Source organism: Scyliorhinus torazame, chromosome 7, assembly GCF_047496885.1.
Source record: "Scyliorhinus torazame isolate Kashiwa2021f chromosome 7, sScyTor2.1, whole genome shotgun sequence".
Lineage (NCBI taxonomy): Eukaryota > Metazoa > Chordata > Chondrichthyes > Carcharhiniformes > Scyliorhinidae > Scyliorhinus > Scyliorhinus torazame.
In genome coordinates, this window is record NC_092713.1 from 7424489 (window position 1) to 7440773 (window position 16285).

The 16285-nt window shown below is 47.1% G+C and overlaps 1 protein-coding gene across 1 annotated transcript in view; it reads left to right on the top strand.

Annotated features, from left to right (window-relative positions):
• Nucleotides 1–16285, top strand: part of erich3 (glutamate-rich 3) — a 129801-nt gene that overhangs the window by 78796 nt on the left and 34720 nt on the right. The gene's annotated exons all lie outside the window — the stretch shown is intronic.

A 16285-nucleotide genomic window follows, 5' to 3' on the forward strand; every position in this document is an offset into this window, starting at 1 on the left:
ACAGTTGTTACATTGACCCTCTCAATTTCTCTGCTCCTCTCACCCACTATAGCCTTTGAACTTGCTGCACTCCATGCTCTCTCAACCTTGACTTTGCCATCAAACCCACCAACAAGGGTGGGGCTGTTGTTGTCGGGCGTACTGACCTTTACGTCACAGAGGCTGAATGCCAACTCTCAGACACTTCCTCCTACCATGACCCCATCACTGAGCATCAAGCTGTTATTTCCAGGACTGTCGCTGACCTCATCTCTGGAGATCTTCCCTCCACAGCGTCCAACCTCATAAATTCCCAACCCCGGACAGTCTGCTCTACCTCCTCCCCAAAAACCACAAGCAGGACTGTCCGGGTAGGCCCATCGCACCAGCCTGTTCCTGTCCAACCAAACTCATTGCTTCCTATCTCGACTCCATGTTCTCTCCTCTTGTCCAGACCCTTGTCTGTAAGGTGTGATTCCATGACTATGACTATGTCAGGCTGTTGCTTGACTAGTCCTTGTGGACAACTCTCACAACTTTGACACAAGCCCCCAGAAGTTAGTAAGGAGGACTTTGCAAGGTTGGGTTTATGTTGTTGAGAACGATGCCTAAATCAAGCCAAGAGGTGAGTTGGGTTTTATTCCTTTTTGACTTTTCCGTCATGGTTTGATGAGATTGGGTGCCTTGCTGGGCCATATCAGGGGGCAGTTAAGCATCGACCACGTTGCTGTGGGTCTGGAGTCACATCTAGGCCAGACCAGGTAAGGACGGCAGATTTCCTTCCCTACAGGGCATCGGTGAACCCGATGGGTTTCGCAGTAATCAAGATAGTTTCCTGATAATAATTACTGACAATAGATTTATATTCCAGAATTGTTTTTATTAATCGATTAAATTTAAATTCCATGGTGGGATTTGACCCGTGTCCTCTGAGCAATGGCCTGGGCCTCCATTGTTAGTTCAATGACATTACCACGATGCCACCATCTCTCCACCCAGCTATTTCAACATTCACTCTCTGCGCCACCAATGAACAGTGGCAGCCGTGTGTACCATCGACAAGATGCGCTACAGCAACTCGCCAAGCTTCCTTCGAGAGCACCTTCCAAACCCATGGCCACTACCACTCAGACAGGCGGTGGGCAGCAACGCAGAGAAACATCACCTCCAAGTTCCCCTCCAAGCCCCGCACCATCCTGAATTGGAAATATATCGGCCTTTCCTTCAGTGTCACTGGATGAAAGTCTGGGAACTCTCTCCCTAACAGCACAGTGGGTGCACCTACACCACATGGACTGCAGCCGTTCAAGAAGGCAGCTCACACCATCTCACGCAATTAGGTGTGGGGAATAATAGTGAGCGATGCTCACACCCTCAGAATGAAATAAATGTTTCATTGTTTCTATTTGAAACAGACAAGTTTACAGCCAGGGTCCATTTTATATGTTGAGGTAGGAATCTATAAGATTTTCATTGGGGACTAGCAGAGAAACATAGAAAATATAAGCAGGGGAAGGCCATTCGGCCTTTCGAGCCTGCTCCACCATTCATTGTGATTGTGACTGATAATCAATGGGAACAAAGTAGAAAGGGTCGAGAGCTTCAAGTTTTTAGGTGTCCAGATCACCAACAGCCTGTCCTGGTCCCCCCATGCCGACACTATAGTTAAGAAAGCCCACCAACGACTCTACTTTCTCAGAAGACTGAGGAAGTTTGGCATGTCAGCTACGACCCTCACCAGCTTTTACAGATGCACCATAGAAAGCATTCTTTCCGGTTGTATCACAGCTTGGTATGGATCCTGCTCTGCCCAAGACCGCAGGAAACTACAAAAGGTTGTGAATGTAGTCCAGCCCATCACGTAAACCAGCCTCCCATCCATTGACTCTGTCTATAATTCCCGCTGCCTCAGAAAGGCAGCCAGCATAATTAAGGACCCCACGCACCCCAGACATACTCTCTTCCACCTTCTTCCGTCAGGAAAAAGATACCAAAGTTTGAGGTCACGTACCAACCGACTCAAGAACAGCTTCTTCCCGACTGCCATCAGACTTTAGAATGGACCTCCCTCGTATTAAGTTGATCTTTTCTCTACATCCTAGTTATGGCTGTAACATTACATTCTGCAGTCTCTCCTTCCTTCCCTATGTACGGTATGCATTGTTTGTACAGCATGAAAGAAACAATACTTTTCACTGTATACTGATACATGTGACAATAATAAATCAAATCAAATCAAGTCAAAATACCCTGATCCTGCCTCTCCCCGCCCGCCATATCGAAAATGAAATGAAATGAAAATCACTTATTGTCACGGGCCAGCAAGATTAAGGAAAACCCCAAGGCATTTTATAAGTATATTAAGAGCAAGAGGGTGACCAGGGAAAAAGTGGGGCCACATTAGAGTCCAAAGGGGCCACCCCTTGAGTCAGAGGATGTGGGCGAGGTCTTAAATTCATGTTTTTCATCTGTATTCACCAAGGAGAAAGAAATGAAATGAAATGAAAATCGCTTATTGTCACAAGTACGCTTCAAATGAAGTTACTGTGAAAAGCCCCGAGTCGCCACATTCCAGCGCCTGTTCGGGGAGGCTGGTACGGGAATTGAACCGTGTTGCTGGCCTGCTTTAAAAGCCAGCTCTTTAGCCCTGTGCTAAACCAGCCCCTAGTATATTATATCCCTTGATCCCTTCGATAGATTGGATGTGGTGAGGATGCTTCCACTGGCAGCAAAAGCTAGAAGCAGAGGACACAATCTCAGACTAAGGGGACGATCCTTTAAAACAGAGATGAGAAGGAATTTCTTCAGCCAGAGGGTGGTGAATCTGTGGAACTCTTTGCCGCAGAAGGCTGAACAGGCCATATCACTGAGTGTCTTTAAGGCATTGTGCTCCAGAATTAGGCCACTCGGCCCATCGAGTCTGCTCCGCCATTCAATCATGGCTGATATTTTCTCATCCCCATTCTCCTGCCTTCTCCCCATAACCCCTGATCCCCTTATTAATCAAGAACCTATCTATCTCTGCCTTAAAGACACTCAGTGAATTGGCCTCCACAGCCTTCTGCGGCAAAGAGTTCCACAGATTCACCACCCTCTGGCTGAAGAAATTCCTCCTCATCTCTGTTTTAAAGGATCGTCCCTTTAGTCTGCGATGGTGTCCTCTGGTTCTAGTTTTCCCTACAAGTGGAAACATCCTCTCCACGTCCGCTCTATCCAGGCCACGCAGTATCCTGTAAGTTTCAATAAGATCCCCCCTCATCCTTCTAAACTCCAGCGAGTACAGACCCAGAGTCCTCAACCGTTCCTCATACGACAAGTTCTTCATTCCAGGGATCATTCTTGTGAACCTCCTCTGGATCCTTTCCAAGGCCAGCCCATCCTTCCTTAGATATGGGGCCCAAAACTGCTCGCAATACTCCAAATGGGGCCTGACCAGAGCCTTATACAGCCTCAGAAGTACATCCCTGCTGTTGTATTCTAGCCCTCTTGACATGAATGCTAACATTGCATTTGCCTTCCTAACTGCTGACTGAACCTGCACGTTAACCTTAAGAGAATCGTGAACAAGGACTCCCAAGTCCCTTTGTGCTTCTGATTTCCGAAGCATTTCCCCATTTAGAAAATAGTCTATGCCTAAATTCCTCCTTCCAAAGTGCATAACCTCACACTTTTCCACATTGTATTCCAACTGCCACTTCATTGCCCACTCACCTAGGCTGTCCAAGTCCTTCTGCAGCCCCCCTGTTTCCTGAATACTACCTGTCCCTCTTCATATTTTTATCATCTGCAAACCTAGCAACAGAGCCTTCAGTTCCTTCCTCCAGATCATTAATGTATATTGTGAAAAGTTGTGGTCCCAGCACAGACTCCTGAGGCACACCACTAGTCACCGGCTGCCATCCTGAATCCCCACTTCTGCTAGTCAGCCAATCCTCTATCCATGCCAGGATCTTACCCTTAACACCATGGGCTCTTAACTTATTTAACAGTCTCCTATGCGGCACCTTGTCAAAGGCCTTCTGGGAATCTAAATAAATCACGTCCCCTGGTTCTCCTTTGTCTAACTTCCTTGTTACTTCCTCAAAGAACTCTAACAGATTTGTCAGACATGACTTCCCCTTGACGAAGCTGTGCTGACTCAGTCCTATTTTATCGTGCACTTCCAAGTACTCCCAATCTCGTCTTTAATAATGGACTCTAAAATCTTACCAATGACCAAAGTCAGGCTAACCGGCACGGTGGCATCATTCAAGATGCATCTAGACAGATATATGAACGGGCGGGGAATAGAGGGAAGTAGATCCTTGGAAAATGAGTGGCAGGTTTAGATCAAGGATCTGGATCGGCGCAGCCTGGGAGGGCCGAAGGGCCTGTTCCTGTGCTGTAATTTTCTTTGTTCCTTTGTTCTTTGTATAATTTCCCGTCTTCTGCCCCCCTCCCTTCTAACAATGATGTTACATTAGCCACTTTCCAGTCCTCTGGGACCCTTCCTGCCTCCTGTGATTCCTGAAAGATCACCACCAATGCCCACACAATTTCCTCCGCTATCTCTTTTATGACCCTTGGGTGTAGTCCATCTGGTCCAGGTGACTTATCCACCTTCAGACCTTTCTATTTCCCCAGAACCTTCTCCTTAGTGATGGCCGCTGCACTCACCTCTGCCCCCTGATTCTCCTGGAGCTCTGGCATCCCGCTATGTCTAATGGTATTATGTGCCCACTCACGCAGCCTGTCCAAATCCTGCTGAAGTATCTCTGCGTATGTACGCCCGAGAGTTTACTATGCGATGTACATGTCTCGGGACTGAGATGGAGGAGGCTGATGTGGAACATAAGCCCCAGCATGGACCAGTTGGGTTGAATGACCAGTCTGTGCCAAGAATGATGACCTCAGAAGTTTTCTAGGATCCTCCAACCAGACACTGCATTTTTAACGATACAATAGGTTGGGAGAAGGTGCTACAAAGGAACATTGGGCAATCATGTCGAAGCTACCATATTCAAAATGCGAACCCAGTTTCTTCTATAATTCCTCAAAAAGAAATGATTTTACCTTTTTTCCCCCCATAAGCCGCACCCCTCCTCCTCACTTACTTCCCAAGCTGTGGACCAGAAGCAAGCTTCTTACTTAATTGGTTGAATAAATATTAGCCACAAACCGAAACCATCACCCCAAACCAGTTCCTGAAGAACAAAAGTCTGAGAACACGCACGAACAGACTCAAAAACAGCTTCTTCCCCGCTGTTACCAGACTCCTAAATGAGCCTCTTATGGACTGACCTCATTAACACTACACCCTGTATGCTTCATCCGATGCCGGTGCTTATGTAGTTACATTGTGTACCTTGTGTTGCCCTATTATGTATTTTATTTTCTTTGCACGGTCACTGTCTGTGTGGAGTCTGCACGTTCTCCCCGTGTGTGCGTGGGTTTCCTCCGGGTGCTCCGGTTTCCTCCCACAGTCCAGAGATGTGCGGGTTAGGTGGATTGCCCATGATAAATTGTCCTTAGTGTCCAAAATTGCCCTTAGTGTTGGGTGGAGTTACTGGGTAATGGGGATAGGCGGGGTTACTGGGTAATGGGGATAGGGTGGAGGTGTGGGCTTGGGTAGGGTGCTCTTTCCAAGAGCCAGTGCAGACTCGATGGGCCGAATGGCCTCCTTCTGCACTGCAAATTCTATGTACTTAATGATCTGTTGAGATGCTCGCAGAAAAATACCTTTCACTGTACCTCGGTACACGTGACGATAAACAAAATCCAATCCAAGTATAGAACGCCTTGCCTCATTGCTGGTTTCCTGTTCCCAATCCCACGTGAATCGTCAGCGTGAGATGCTGCAATTGGGTTTCCTCTGTGCTGATGGGAGTGGGGGCGGTTAAGGGGAAAATCAGCAAACATTTTCTAGTCCTGATTTGATCACTTTCTTGACCAGTATGTTTCCTTCAGCTAACAGCAAAATAGCAGCCCCATTCAGCAACGCTTGATTTGCTATCTGAATTCCACTTTCCTGCCTGATCCCTATACCCTTCAGTTCCATTACTCAGTCTTTTATCTCATGTTGTCCTTGGCAGCTTGCTGTGTGCAGGTTTCTTGCCACATTTTAACGTTCCAAACAGTGACTATGCTCCTAAACGTACTTAATTGGATGAAAAGCACTTTGGGGAACCTTGATAGCATGAAACAGAGAGACTATCAATGCCACTGTGTCAACTAATGAGCTCGAGATGGGCTGGGATTGATATCCTACAGTAAACAGAGTCTATACACTCAGAACAGAGTGTGAAGCACAGAGTGCTATCGGACCTGAGTGCTTTGGAAACAGAACGGTAAAGTGAGGAGCTTGGTGAGGTTTCTGTTCTGCTGAGTTAGGAAGGTAACTTTCTGTTGCATTACTAAATTGGTAACTAATTAAATAATCAAATAAATAAGATTGGACAGACATGGCGGAGTGGGTGTGCTGTAACTGCAGTCTGTTTGTACTTGTCGAAGACACTGTGAACTCAGATCACTGTACCTGCCACAGATGTCTGCAGCTCGAGGAAGTCTGACTCGGGGTGATTGAGCTGGAGTCAGGACTGCAGACACTGTGAGATATCTGTACACCTCGTACCAGGGAACATCCTTAGAGATAATACTATTCTCTGGGCTAATTAAAAAATGGATTCTCGGTTTCCTCATTTCACTTTGATGAATGGCACAACTCGGCCTCTGGATTTGGCTTTCGTCTCAAAGTGGGATGGCAGTCAGTTGATGGAGAACGGTCAAGATCAAAGAGCAATTTAGCAATTTTAAAGTCAAGCAGAATGGGGCAGGAAGGGACAAATAATTTAACGGTAAAAGATCATCAACAAATAAGGACCACGCAAACAAATAATGGTTAAAAATAATAGGCATTCGACATCTGAATATATAAGGCATTTCTAACAAGTTAGATTAATAAGCTACACACACAGGAAAAATGGTTCTGATATCATCACCGTTATAGAGACATGGTTACAAGGAGACCAAGACTGAGCAATATTTCCGGAATTGAAATGGCTGAGCAATGATCCTTGTAATAAAGAAATGACATAAGGTAATTAGTGAGAAAGGATCTCAGTTCAGAATGTCAGGAGGTAGAATCAGTATGGGAGGATATTGGAATAAAAAGGACGTTGCAAAGACAGGTGGGAGTAGTTTCTCGGACCCTTAACAGCATTTGTACGATTGAACTGAGCATTAAGCAAAAAGGTATTGGAGCTTGTAACAAAGGCAATGTAATAATCATAGGGGACTTTAATCTTCATGGAGCAAACCCATCAAATTGACAAAGGTTATCTGGAGGATAAACCAGTCGCATTTTTTCAGACCAGTTTCCGGGAACAATACATTTGAAACCAAGAAGGGATAAGACTATTTTAGATCACTGTGGAAATGAGCACAAAGAATTTGGTAAGTGGGGGAATTTTAAGTGTTAATTTTAAGGGTTGCTTTCTAAAATCTCACCTGGTTTACATTTAGAATTTAGCTAAAATTTGCTGTTAAAGTTCAGTTTCTTTCAGTTAGTCAGGGGTAAACAATCTCCCTACAGGAGGTACAGCTGCAGTTAGTTAGTTAGGTAGCTAGTTTGATCTCTAACCAGCAGTGCTGACACATCTCTGTAGAATTTCAGCCAGTATAAATAGAGGTGATTTTGCCAAGTGCGCAAAGTAAACCAACAGAAAGATAGCAGCTGGTCACAGTGCAGCTGGCCACAGTGCAGCTGGCCACAGTGCAGCTGGCCACAGTGCAGCTGGCCACAGTGCAGCTGGTCACAGTGCAGCTGGCCACAGTGCAGCTGGCCACAGTGCAGCTGGCCACAGTGCAGCTGGCCACAGTGCAGCTGGCCACAGTGCAGCTGGTCACAGTGCAGCTGGCCACAGTGCAGCTGGCCACAGTGCAGCTGGCCACAGTGCGTAGTTTACTCATTTATCTTTCAAAATTTGGGTAATTTAGTTTGCGTAAGATTTTATTGACAGTTTCTTAGCAGTAGCAATGCTTATTAGGAGTGGTAGAGTCCGGGTTTCTAGTCTCCAGGTTTATAATCAATAGTCTGTAAAGATGAGGCATTGTTAGGGCAGCTCGGCCACGTTCAACGTCTACCTCACTCACTAAGCAATTTTTCATGATTCGAGACTGGTGAGGGCGATGGTTCCTCAGGAGTGTAGCCAGACCCAAGTCCATGGTGTGTTGCCTCCCTGGTGCCAGTGTCAAGGATGTCACAGAGTGGCTGCAGGACATTCCTGAAGGGTGCACAGCCAGAGCCCGTGGTGGACATTGGTTGCTAACGACACAGATAGAAAGAGGAATGAGGCCCTGAAAGTGGTTTTGAGTGAGCTGGGAAAATATCAAAAAGCAGGAGATCAAAGGCAGTAAGCTGGAATAGGAAGACTTAGTGGATTCTATGTTAACAAATGCAAAACTATTGTTGAAGAAAGAAGGACGAGAGAAAACCGTGAACGACAGGCCGTCCATCATTGGGAAAATGCTGGAATCTATTTTTAAGGAGTTTTGAACAATGCACATTCTAAAAACTCTTCCAGTCGATGTGGGTATCACGGGCAAGGCTAGTATTTGTTTCCCATCCCTAATTGCCCTTGAGATCAGTTAAGAGTCAACCACACTTAAGAAAACGATGGTGTGATCAGACAAAGCCAACATGTTATCACAGAATTCACAGTGCAGAAGGAGGCCATTTGGCCCATCGAGCCTGCACCGGCCCTTGGAAAGAGCATCCTACCGTATCCCCACACCTCCACCCTATCCCCGTAACATCACCTACCTTTTTTTGGACCCTAGGGGCAATTTAGCATGGCCAATCCACCTAACCTGCACATCTTTGGACTTGTGGGAGGAAACCGGAGCACCCGGAGGAAACCCACGCACACACGGGGAGAACGTGCAGACTCCGCACAGACAGCCCGACCCTGGAGCTGTGAAGCAACTGTGCTAACCACTGAGCTACTGTGCTGCCCATGTTATTATGAATGAGAAATTGTAAGGGTAAAATGTTTTTTTTTGAGGCAGTAACTTGTTAACTAGATAAGTGGATGTAGTGTACTTGGATTTCCAAAAGACATTCAATAAGGTGCCATACAAAACATTAATACACACGATAAGGGCTGATGTAGTTGGGGGTAATATATTAGCACGGATACAGGATTGGTTAATGGATGGGAAAAAGTAGTAAGGATAAAGGGGGCACCAAGTTGGCAGGGTGAGAGTGCAAGTGGAGTGTTCAAAGAATCAGTGCTAGGACCTCGGATATTTGCAATCTATGTCAATGAGTTAGGTGAAGAGACAGAGAGTAATGTGTCTAATCTTGCTGATGATACAACGCTAGGTGGCAATGTGAACTGTGGAGAGGATTAGAGAGGCTACAGAGGTTTAAAGGCACGTTAATTGAGTGGACAATGCAATTTTAAAACATTCACTTACGGGATGTTGGGGTCGCTGGTTAGGCCAGCATTTATTGCCCATCCCTAATTGCCCTTAAAGAGGCGGTGGTGAGCTGCCTTCTTGAACCGCTGCAGTCCCTGTGGTGTAGGTACACCCACAGTGCTGTTCGGGAGGGAGTTCCAGGATTTATAACAATAATAATCTTTATTATTGTCACAAGTAGGTTTACATTAACACTGCAATGAAGTTACTGTGAAAATCCCCTCGTCGCCACACTCCGGCGCCTGTTCGGGTACACAGAGGGAGAATTCAGAATGTCCAATTCACCTAACAGCACGTCTTTCGGGACTAGTGGGAGGAAACCGGAGCACCCGGAGGAAACCCACGCAGACACGGGGAGAACGTGCAGACTCCGCACAGACTGACCCAAGCCGGGAATCGAACCTGGGATCCTGGCGCTGTGAAGCAACAGTGCTAACCACTGTGCTACCGTGCAGATGCAGGGGTGGTGAAGGAACAGTGATATCGATGGCAGATGGGAGTATAAATTGTGTTATTCACTTTGGCGTGGGATTCACGAAGAAGAATATGTTTTATAATGAGGGGTAATTGTAAATGTTGATGTTCAGAGTGACTTGGCTGTGCTCACACAAGAACACAGAAAGGTAGTCTGCAGGTGCTGTAAGCAAACAGGAAGGCAAATGTTATGTTAGCCTTTATGCAAGGAGATTGGAGGTCAAGGCGCTTTGCTTCACTGGACTGTGATCAAACTTGGATACTGTGCGCAGTTTTGGCCTCAGTCTGAGAGGAAGGACGTACTTTCCTTGGTGGAAGTGCAGCAAAGGTTCTCTGGATTGGTCTCTGGGATGAGACGGCTGCGCTTTGATGAGAGGCTGAGGAACTTAAGCCTATACACACCGGAGCTGTGAAGAATGTGAGGAGATCTCATTGAAACAGAGAAGATTCTGAAGGGGCTAAAATGGCATGTTTTTGGATGTGGTCACCCTGCAACTTAAGAGTGCGCAGGAAGAGAGGGAATGGGTGACATCCAGACAGTCATAGAGTCATAGAGATTTACAGCACAGAAAACGGCCCTTCAGCCCATCATATCTGCACCGGCCATCTAGCGCCTATCTTTTGGAACTCCATTTTTCAGCATGTGGCCTTTATGCTATGGCATTTCAAGTGTTCATCGAAATGCTTCTGAAATGTTGTGAAGGTTCCCAATAAGAAATAGGCAGGTAGTGCAGGTGTTTCTGGAGTGTATTGCACTCTCTCACCAGTACTAAATATTGATGAGAGTGATGGTTCATCCGGGGAGTGCAATAGAGCCTGGTCCATGGCACCAGGCTTGGCTCAGCTGCTAGAGAGGGGCATGAAGAAGACTGGAAGAGCAATAGTGATAGAGGAGCAGAGTTGCGTTTCTGTCGCCACATTGGTGAGTCCAGGTTGATGTGTTGCCTCCCTGGTCTCAGGGCCAGGAATGTCACTTAACAGCTGGAAAAGAATGGGGTGGTGGACAGAGTGAGTCAGGGTCCACATCAGGACAACTCGACAACGGTAGAAAGAGAGATGTGATTCTGCAGTCAGAATTTCGAGAACTCCTGACTAACTTCCCACCTCATGCAATCTGCAATCTTCACCTGATCTACTTTGCATATCCTAACACAACTCAGTCCCATTCATCCATCACCGACTATGTTCAGTGATTGATTCCAGGTCCGACAATGCCTAGAATTATAGGATGTCCAGAGTAGAGAAGGAGTCCTTCTGTCACTCTGTGCATGCCTGGTTTCTGCAAGAGGAACTCTGCTATTCCGATTCCTATACCTTCAGATTTAAAATTCCTCATCCATGGATAAAATTTGCTTTGTGGCCTCATTCCTCCTTATCTTTTTAACTCCTCAGTCCCTACAACCATCCTTATCTCTGTAACCGCCTCCAACCCCGATCGCACCCATTGCAGTGACCTCTTCCAGACTCTACACCCTCCCTATCTCTGTAACCTCTTCCAGACTCTACACCCCTCCCTATCTGTGTAACCTCCACAGTCCCTACACCCCTCCCTATCTCTGTAACCTCCACAGTCCCTGCACCCTCCCTATCTCTGTAACCTCTTCCAGACTCTACACCCCTCCCTATCTGTGTAACCTCCACAGTCCCTACACCCCTCCCTATCTCTGTAACCTCCACAGTCCCTGCACCCTCCCTATCTCTGTAACCTCTTCCAGACTCTACTCCCCTCCCTATCTCTGTAACCTCCACAGTCCCTACACCCTCCCTATCTGTGTAACCTCCACAGTCCCTACACCCCTCCCTATCTCTGTAACCTCCACAGTCCCTGCACCCCTCCCTATCTCTGTAACCTCTTCCAGACTCTACACCCCTCCCTATCTCTGTAACCTCCTCCAGCCCCTACACCCCTCCCTATCTCTGTAACCTCCACAGTCCCTACACCCTCCCTATCTCTGTAACCTCCACAGTCCCTACACCTTCCCTACCTCTGTAACCTCCACAGTCCCTACAACCCTCCCTATCTGTGTAACCTCCACAGTCCCTACACCCCTCCCTATCTCTGTAACCTCCACAGTCCCTGCACCCCTCCCTATCTCTGTAACCTCTTCCAGACTCTACACCCCTCCCTATCTCTGTAACCTCCTCCAGCCCCTACACCCCTCCCTATCTCTGTAACCTCCACAGTCCCTACACCCTCCCTATCTCTGTAACCTCCACAGTCCCTACACCTTCCCTATCTCTGTAACCTCCACAGTCCCTACACCCTCCCTATCTCTGTAACCTCCACAGTCCCTACAACCCTCCCTATCTCTGTAACCTCCACAGTCCCTACAACCCTCCCTATCTCTGTAACCTCCTCCAGCCCCCTACACCCCTCCCTATCTCTGTAACCTCCTCCAGCCCCCTACACCCCTCCCTATCTCTGTAACCTCCACAGTCCCTACACCCCTCCCTATCTCTGTAACCTCCACCATCCCCTGCAGCCCTCTCTATATCCGAGATCTATGACCTTCTCCAATTCTGGCCACAATGACCAGGGGGCAGAGATTTAAGGTGAGGGGCAGGAGGTTTAGAGGGGATGTGAGGAAAATCTTTTCACCCAGAGGGGTTGGGAGTCTGGAACTCGCTGCCTTCTCAGCCCTGGGATCGCAATGAACATCTAAATACTTATTCAATGTTCTGAGGGTCTCTGCCTCCACCCCCCTTGCAGGCAGCGAGTTCCAGACTGGGTGAAAAGATTTTCCTCACATCCCCTCGAAACCTCTGTTTTGTTATGTTTCCTTTGTAACATAAGCGGCTTCCTTGTGTTGCATTTGTCAAGGAAGGTCGAGACGTGTAAATAACTTCAACACATTTATTTACACTATGTACACCGGAAGAGGTTACACTTCCCTCAATTTCTCCCATATGTAGGGCAGCAAATGTTAGATCCAATGTTTTTTTCGTCATTGTACCAGTTTCCAAAGAACAGTCCATTTCAATTTTCTTCTCAGTTACTTCATATGCATCCTTTTCTAATGTACATCCCTTCATAGTCTCTGGCTCTGATTTTGCTGGGACTGGCACAGTCACAGTCTCTCTTTTACTGTTCTCAATTGCCCACATTCTACTTCCCAGACATAAATGCTTAATCTCTGGAGTTAATGTGGTACAATGGATAATCGGGTCGACCTTATCTGCATCTTCATCATCACTGGAAGGCACAATTGGTTCACTTGAAACTGCTGGGGGTTTTAAGTGCTTTATCTGTCTACTCAATGTCGGTGTCCTCAGGATTCTTGCTCCAATGTTCTGCTCATTTATCAGTGGAGTGTGTAGAGGTTCAATGCGATTAATATTCCCATCAGGGGTTGAAGAGTCATTACTGACTAACTGCTGGTCTCTGTAGTTGGGACTTTGCGGTTTTGTGTTGAAGAGAGACAGTTGTCCCTGCTGTAGATATGATTCAGGTTGTGTTATTTCCATTAAATGAGGATCAATGTCTTGTCCATTTTTTCGATCCGTACTAAAGCAAAGGCAATTTTCAGTCTGCTCCTTGCAAGTTAGACATACAAGCAATTTCTTGAGCAAATCCTCAGCATCCTTCTGTGACTGTGCAGCATTATTAATATCTCTTCGGCTAGAATGATCCTGAAGGTCAGCGCATAATCCTTTTTTCTTCGGGCTTGGAAGAGATGATTCCTTTGGCTTGTCTTCATTTGGGCTTGAACAGTCATCAGCGCTGTGCCCTTCATTGTAGCATGATAGACCGTCACGGTCATGCTGCTGTGCAGTGGAGCGTGTAAACTGTTATAGCCTTCTTGCTGTTTACGTGAGCATGGCAGACTTGCATCGTCTGCCGCTAGTTGGTCAGAGGAGGTTGCTAGACCCTCACGGTCTTGTTCCTGCAAGGATTGCGCATTGGAGTCATGTGTTTCTGCAATTGTGGAGTCTGTCCACGAGCTTGCTGTGGAGTCTTGTGACACTGGCATAGTGTAGGTTAGATGGCTTTTGTTTCGGTGCAACATCGTGGGCCGAAGGGCCTGTACTGCGCTGTATTGTTCTATGTTCTATGTTCTATGGAGTCACGTCTTGTTCCTGCAAGGACTGTGGTGTGGATTCTTGCATGTCTTCTTTCGTAGAGACGGGAACCCTGAGCGGGGCGTGGACCACGCTCTGTGTGGCAGCAGGCCGCTCTCTGTGGGCTTGCACCACTTTCTGTCTCTTAATTTCAGGCTGCAGCATCATCCTGCACTGATGAGTAGGGACGTCATATCTGCTGGGTTGAATATCATCAAATCCGAAAAATGAATCCGCATCTGCGTCGGATTCAATGCAGGGGTCGCCAATGTGCAACACGAAAGGTTCGTCCGAGTCGTAATCGTCTAGGACCATGGAGCTGTCATTGGGCTCGCGAGGTCCAGAAAAAATGTAAAGGTCGGTATCGAAGTATGCGAGGTCGGTATCATCGGTTTGTGTGTAGGTAACTGCTTGTTGCAGGGTTCTTCGGAGGTTAAATTCATTTCCTGGTTCAATTTGAGGCATTGTGCTGTCATTCCAGGTGAAGGAAGGTTGTTTTACAGCTTTAAAAGATTTTTTCTTTGATTTGGGACGTTTCCCCTTTAAATTGGTGCGGTCTGGGGCCTCTGACGCCATGACACGCGTGACGTAGCACGTAGGAAGCGATTGCGCATACGCAGATCGCTGTTCCTTTACCGATGGCCATTTTCTTGATTGCGCATGCACGGCGTCACGAACCTTCTCGCGCAACTGCTCTAGTGTAGTCCCTTTAGCAATATGGCCGCCGACCTCGACCCAAATCGCTCTGTGGTCCGGGATTTCGGCCTCGAGGTGAGTACTGGCGCTTCTCTTACCTTTCCTTGCCGATTGGAGCGAGTTTTTCTCACGGTATTTGCCGCATTTGTCCAGGACTGCCTGGAAGTCGTACCTGTTTTGCCCCTTGGAGAACTTGAATTTTTAAAAGATTTTTTCTGCCCTGGCACCGGCGATGGTGAGGAGAAACTCTATTTTTTTCATCATCGGCCAGGTCTTTAAGTTCGGCTGCCACCAGGAAGAATTCAAACGTTTGCCGGAATCGCTGCCAGTTTTCGCGGAGATCGCCGTGGCACTGGAGCAGCTGCGGAACCGGGAGCTCGAACATCTTGCCTGGGTATTGCTGGTTGTCTCTGTACGCTGAGGTATGGCTATCAGGATTTAAGCAGTTCACTACTGGTACCATGTTTTGTTATGTTTCCTTTGTAACATAAGCGGCTTCGTTGTGTTGCATTTGTCAAGGAAGGTCGAGACATGTAAATAACTTCAACACATTTATTTACACTATGTACACTTTTATAACTTGAGTTCGACATTACTGCTAATCCTATTATAGCTACCTAAACTGACTAACCAACTGCTGTCTTCCACGTGGTGGGTGTGATAATCAATCAACCCTGTGCCTCTCCTCACTGACTGTCTCCACCGGCCAAAAGGGCTGATCATGTGTGTGGTGTCCTTTATGTATGGGTTGGTGTAATGCCCCCCTGTGGTCGTGTCACCTCCTTGTGTATCGTGAATGTCCATTGGTCACCTCCTATCTAACTTATCTATTGGTTGAGTGTGTGTGTGAGATGTTTCTGGTGCTCCCTCTAGTGTCTGTCTAGCTTACATGTATTTACAGTGATGCACATCACCACAGCCTCCTGTCCCTCACCTTAAATCTCTGCCCCCTGGTCATTGACCCCTCTGCCAAGGGGATAAGTTGCTTCCTGTCGACTCTATCTGTGCCCCTCATAATTTTATACATCTCAATCCTGTCCCCCCTCAGTCTCCTCTGCTCCAAGGAAAACAATCCCAGTCTATCCAATCTCTCTTCATAGCTAAAACTCTCCAGCCCAGGCAACATCCTGGTAAACCTCCTCTGCTCCCTTTCCAGTGCGATCACATCCCTCCTATAATGTGGATTCCAGAACTGCGCACAATACTCTCGCTGAGGCCTAACCAATGTTTTACACAGTTCCAGCATAACCTCCCTGCCCCTTAAACTCTATGCTTCGGCTAATAAAGGCAATTTACGCAAAGAGTAGTGAGGCCGTGGAATGCCCTACCTGCTACAGTAGTGAACTCGCCAACATTGTGGGCATTTAAAAGTTTATTGGATAAACATATGGATGATAATGGCATAGTGTAGGTTAGATGGCTTTTGTTTCGGTGCAACATCGTGGGCCGAAGGGCCTGTACTGCGCTGTATTGTTCTATGTTCTATGTTCTAAGTTTACCATCTGCCTTCTTACCCATTGTACCCACCGGCTCTGCTACCTTATGGGACGGGTGTACATACACACCAAGCTCCCTCTGACCCTCGCTGCTTCCCAGGGTCCTGCCGTTTATCCTGTAT